At 37.4% G+C, this 6000-nt stretch overlaps 1 protein-coding gene across 4 annotated transcripts in view; it reads right to left on the minus strand.

Moving 5' to 3' along the window:
• Window positions 1-4983, minus strand: part of SYBU (syntabulin) — a 1013882-nt gene extending 1008899 nt beyond the window's left edge. Inside the window, exon 1 of one of the 4 annotated variants that reach the window (XM_044067096.1) lies at window positions 4615-4983. The gene's annotated coding sequence lies outside the window, so the exon portion shown is untranslated. The remainder of the gene's footprint in view (window positions 1-4614) is intronic. The other 3 variants (XM_044067094.1, XM_044067093.1, XM_044067092.1) reach the window with 3 other exon arrangements.
• Window positions 4984-6000: the final 1017 nt, after the last annotated feature.

The following is a 6000-nucleotide window of genomic DNA, read 5'->3' on the forward strand; positions in this document are numbered from 1 at the left end:
GCAGGTGTGAAGCAAGAGACAAGAGAGGGCAAGAGCACAAGATTCTTGTTCAAATATTTAAACTTCATTAATCATTTGGTACTTTTGTCTTGTCTTTGAGGAGTGAGAGGGTTGCAGCAAAGGTGAAAAAGGTGTGGCCTGGAACTTGGAAAGGAGAACAACACAGGAGGGAGGGGGTAGGGCAGGAGTTAGAGGTAAGAGGAGGTAGTATCTGTTTTGTACATCAGTGATCTGCACCATTCATTTTGTCACATTCTTATTATGTTCTGGATTTCTTGATAGTTATCAGTAGGGGAATCCAGAAACAGGAAATCCTGTTCATCTGAAGAGATTTGTTTTGAGAAGAATGAGAAGACACATGTAACACAACATTGTAATTTTTCTAATCATGTTTTTCTTCAGAAGAGGATCACCGTGTTAGGTAGAGGTATGAGGGTTAAATGATGATGATGATGGTAGGATATAAATAGTCATGAACAGCCCTGAAAGGATCAGTCCAATCTTTTCCCCTTTTGCCTAGTTGCTGAGGGAAAGACCATATATCTAGTCTTTTGTTTTTTTTGTTTTTTTGTTTTGTTTCTTTTTGAGTGTAATATCAGCCTGAATGACACACATGGAGGTTTGGAAACCTGCCTAACCTCTATTAATGTATGTGAGATCTCTTCCCTAAGAAATATTTGAGGGACACTGTGAAGGCCCTTGAAAATGATGAGTCATGATTTATTGGACATATCTGTAGTCTGCAAGGTCTCAGAAGCCATACTGGCCTTCAACAAGGCCTCAGTAGTGGGCAACTAAGAAACAATCTGATGTACCATGGATTCTGCAATCTCAGTGGGTACATCAGAATCTGAAACGTTAGACTGCATATTTCTTCTGGGCCTCTTAAGCTTCTTCTAGGGCAGAAGTGGGTCATCTGTGGATGTGGATTACACCATTCTGGACCACAGTCAGGTGTTTAAGGGGGTCTCTATCAGATTTCACAGTTTCAAAACTTCGAAAGTCATACGGTCAGGACCATATGATTGAAGTTTTGAAACCTCGAACATTTTGAATGGATATCACAGTACAGTGGGGAGCAGGACATGTACCCTTTTCCACAATGTAGTGGGATCTCAGAGTTGGTATATTTAATTAGCAGGGGTGCAGGGGGGCTTGCCCCCTTGCAAAAATGTTAAAAATAGATTTTCTTTGTATTTTATTATTTTTTTAATGCTTGAAGTTCCGAAACTTTGATCATTTGGTCTCGGCCATATGGATTTTGAAGTTTTGGAACTTTGAAAATCTGACATAGATCTGTTTAAGATGCTTAGTTTCCAGATAGGTCTTGACAGAGGAAAGCTTTACCTAAGGGTTTTGGGAATGAATGATTGATAAACAGAGCAAAATTTGTGATCATATTCTGGGTCTAGACAGAAAAAGCACATAGTGTAAAAGTCCTTGTATGGAATCTGCCTACTACACTTGCACTTACACCTATTAACTGACATGTAACAAATTTGATGAACAATAGCATAAGCAAAAAAGGCAAAGGAAGGTTCTTGTCCGAGAAAATGATCGAGTGAAGCAATGGTATCAACAACTGAATGAGAATCAGTCTATTGAATACACGACCTACATTTGGGATGACAGTGAGATAGTCTTTCTATATACCCTATGTTTATGAGCTGAGGTCATCTGTCAGATGTACAGCTTTAGGAAGGTAAGGCTTTGGTACCCTGGATGGATACCAGCGGTGATAGCCCATATGTCAGGAGTATTGCAACAGTGATTTCAGTCAAGACATTTGTGAGTTCATGCATTCCAGGGCTAGTATTATTTGATGAGCATTCTTGCATGTTAACACAGATCATTAAAGTCAAAGGATTCAGTAGTCTATGCTGTCTCATAAAGAGCAAGAGAAAGCATGGGGAACATAACCACGTAGACAACACTGGCATAAATGGTTTCATGTTTATTTTAACATTACATAAAACATGATTTTTAACTTTATTAATGTGTTTATTTGCTCTTTTCTTAACAGACAACTGAAGTAAACTCAATGAACTTTTCACCAATGGCCTAGTTACATACACAGAACTGGTCAGAGTCCTTCACCACTTCTAAACCCAATATTAATTTAGAACACCAGTGTAGGTTGAATAAGGTTAGTAACATACATAAATGAGTAAACAGCATTTAAACCTAAATTATAACACTCACACAAAATAATGCAGAGTAATATACAACTGATCATTGAAGCCTAATTAATAAAATGGTTATGTCTGGCTGTTTAAGTGATTACACACCCAGAACTACTGGTACACAATTTTCCATATAATACGATTACTCCTGGGTAAAATTACTCTCCCCAAACACACACATACTCACACACACACACACACACACACACACACACACACACACACACACACACACACACACACACGCATGCGCACATGCAGAAACTCACACACACACTCAAGCCAGTAATGTCACATTTCCAGTATACTATCAAATAACTGTGCATTGCCAATGACATACAAGCAGTTGCATTCTTTTTGTAGACTTCACCATACTAGTAGACTCTGGTGCGAAAACCACAACAACTAATGTTTCATTTATGAAAATCAGAAGAGTTTCTGTCAGCTCTCATTTTTTCTAAGCACAATAATTTCCTCCATGGTAAGACTATTAGGGAATACTGGACCTTCCACAGATTAAGATTGCCTCTGGCTGTGGTGGCAGGCCTCAATTTGCCCCTGGTAGGATCAGTATCCTCTCGTATCACCCACATTGACATATATAATTGATTGTTTGTTCTACTGCAAACATTCATTCCTACCATTTCGTGATTTCAATATGGAAAAAGCTAAAAGGAAAAAAATAGTTAAATAAGCAAACAGTTAATGCTTAACAAAGTAAGAAAATTCAGATAAGTATGAAGTTGCATAATAGGCTACATGTCAGAGGTTTACAAAAGCACATACATTTTCACCCAGTGTTTGGCTTTCATCAGTTGAAGCTCACAAGAACCACAGCATGCAACTTAAGGAGCATTATTCTTTAAGAATGTCCACTACAAGATGAACAATCCATTCATGAGACCCGAGACATATTTTCAAAACATTAAAGACAATGATGTTTTCTTGTTTTATTAATGCTGCATGGCTATAGTAACATTTATTAAAAATTAACCATTATTTTCCATCTTCACAGAGTTACACTATAGGTATTTGAAAAAAAAATGTCTACATTGAGAAGAAACTATGTTTACTATTAAAACTATTAATAAATGCACTTAAGGTATTTATCAGAACTTGTTGCAAGATCAATCTCTTTCAACATCAGCAGAAATTAATTTTCCAGTTTTAATTTTAAAGAGATACTGCATTTCAGTTTTATCCATAAATTATTATGACATTTGCTTCATTTTGTAATTACATTGTCTGACATTCTGACAGAACTTTTAAGTGTAACAGCCCACCCTAGATTATCTATTAAAATGTTAATGCATTTATCAAGGGCATATAGATGCTTTTCCAGTGCTGTGCACCTTAAATGTCTGAGGCCTAAATTAAGGCAATTTATTGAATCTTCTGTCGTCATATCTGCCACTTACTTTTAGGACATATGGATATACACAAAGATACTCTGACCCATTGAACCCGTCATTGCATGCATCTTCTTGATTTTTTTTTTCTTTTAGCATGTATTTGTGTGTGTGTGTGTGTGTATATATATATATATATATATACACACACCCACACACACACACCCACACACACAACACACACTTACTCTGACTCACTGAAGCTGTCATTACATCAGGACACTGCACCATTTGCCTACACATATCAACTGATTCTATGCGCTGTTGCTATGCAGCGTTATGATTTTTATCATCTGTCAGCTAGGGGACATCGTCTACATTCCATTATTTAGGTCAGAGTTTCCTTGTTGCTCAGATCTAATCTCAACCTCAGTTCATTTCCATACATCAAATACTATACAGCTCTTGTTGTAGGACATATTATTATTATAGATACGACTACAGTCCTTCCTGTTGCTGAAGTAACTCAAAAAAGTGGTCTCATAAGAAAATACAGCAATACAAATAAAATAAATAAATGGATGGTTTATATGTTTGGTGGATGAGGTCTACCAGCGAGGCCTGTACCACTTGGATGCATAAAGTGTCATGTTCCTTTTCAGTGATCAGTAGCTCTCTCTGAAAAGTCTGCCTATAGTCAAATGAGCTTCAGCTTACAATAAGTTATTACTAAAATTAGCTTTACTCTCCAGCTTGGCGGTTGGTCCTCAAACTACATCACTGGCTGGTATAACGCTATACATTTCCTCAAAGCCAAGTATGAAAGTATGTCTAGTTAAATGTATGATTTTGCTTCTTTTAACCTACGATTTCCTAGTACAGAAATTTCAAATCCAGCCTCAAGTAAACATAAATCAACCTTCAAAATGTTCTGCGCAACTATAGTGCTTATTCCACCGCAGCCATATCGTTTCGGGTGGATCTGAACGCCTGTACAATAACTTAGCTGTTTAAATCGGGTATTATAATTTAAATATTTAATGTGACAAGTTGCTTGTAAGTATTAACGGATTACACATTACCTTTTGCGTGTCTAAGGTGAGAATAACACAACACCAAATATTGATATCCTTCTCTCGGAAAGCTGCTTAGTTAAAAAAAATCAGGTATCCTTTATAAAAATATACCTGTATTATTTTTAAATCGCGGTTAAAATAATTGTTTAAGTCGCGGAATTGTGGTAATATACGAAATATTCCCAGGTCCAGATCGGTCACCCTATTCTTGCAGCTGTATTGATATATTCCTATATATGCGTCATCTGCTTTCTCTCTTGCTCACTGTATGATCCCTACACCGAACCACTGACTCGGTTCTCTTCAGTCACGCTGCTCCCCTCATCGTCAGTGAGGGGGACCCCGCCTCTCGCCAGCAGCCCCCAGGCACGCTGTCTTTACTGGAACAGCAGCTGTAGCCGCGGGAAGACTATGCATGGTGTAAAACTGTTATCGTCATTTTGCTTTCTGATTAGAAAAGCGCTCGTGTGATTTTCTTGAGTTATGCCAAATGGGCAAATCGCCATCAAGGTGACATTTCTTTGGCATACGTCTATAAACTGCCATCCAAGTGCTGACCAGCTTTAGTAAGAAATAATCAGCACCATGGACAGAGGAGCGGGACACTAATTCCCTTCAATTTGGAGAACCTGCCTTTAGAGGGAGCGGTGGGAACTGGCAGAGTCTCACCTGGATTTATTTTATTTCTAATGCAAATTCAAGTTTATGTAGCTGCTTGTTAAGGAAGCAAAATGACAATAAAGCAGTATAAAAGTAGGCAGTAATAAAACCTTGATAAATGACAGTCTATCCTACTTAAAGACTTTATGTTCCGTTTAATTTTCCCAAGTCTTTTGGATTTCTAATACCATGATAGGAACAGACCTCATTGCTAAGTCAATAATTAAAGTTCATGAAATTAGTATTATTTCAGTCTTTAATGTTATTCAAAAGGTATTCCTCACAGCACCCGCGGTGTGCCCAGAACTGACTCCTTTTGCAGTTCATATATTATTCATACATTATGTTCTGTGTTGAGTTCTGTGAAAAAAAAAAAAAAGATTATTTAAAATAAATAGACACAAAAATGTTTAAAAGAAGTAATAAAGTACACTAATAAAATGTTATATTATAACTTATCAGAGTCAAATATATCCTTAAAAAGATAGGCTTTGGGGGCTGTTTTGAAGTTGGAGAGCATGGAGGATCCCCTTATCTATAGGGGGATGAGTTTCCTGACTTGAGGGTCCTTAAGATAAAAAATACAACTCCAGAAGACTCTAGCTACACAATAGGAGCTCCCCAGCAAACCCATAGAAGAAAGAGATGAGGGCTTAACCACACAGTAGAGGACAGAAGCTCTTTATGGTATGGGAAACCCACTTTGTGTAGGGCTATAAAAAAAAAATACAG

Source organism: Protopterus annectens, chromosome 3.part1 (genome assembly GCF_019279795.1).
Source record: "Protopterus annectens isolate FY-2018-M chromosome 3.part1, PAN1.0, whole genome shotgun sequence".
NCBI classification, from domain to species: Eukaryota; Metazoa; Chordata; order Ceratodontiformes; family Protopteridae; genus Protopterus; species Protopterus annectens.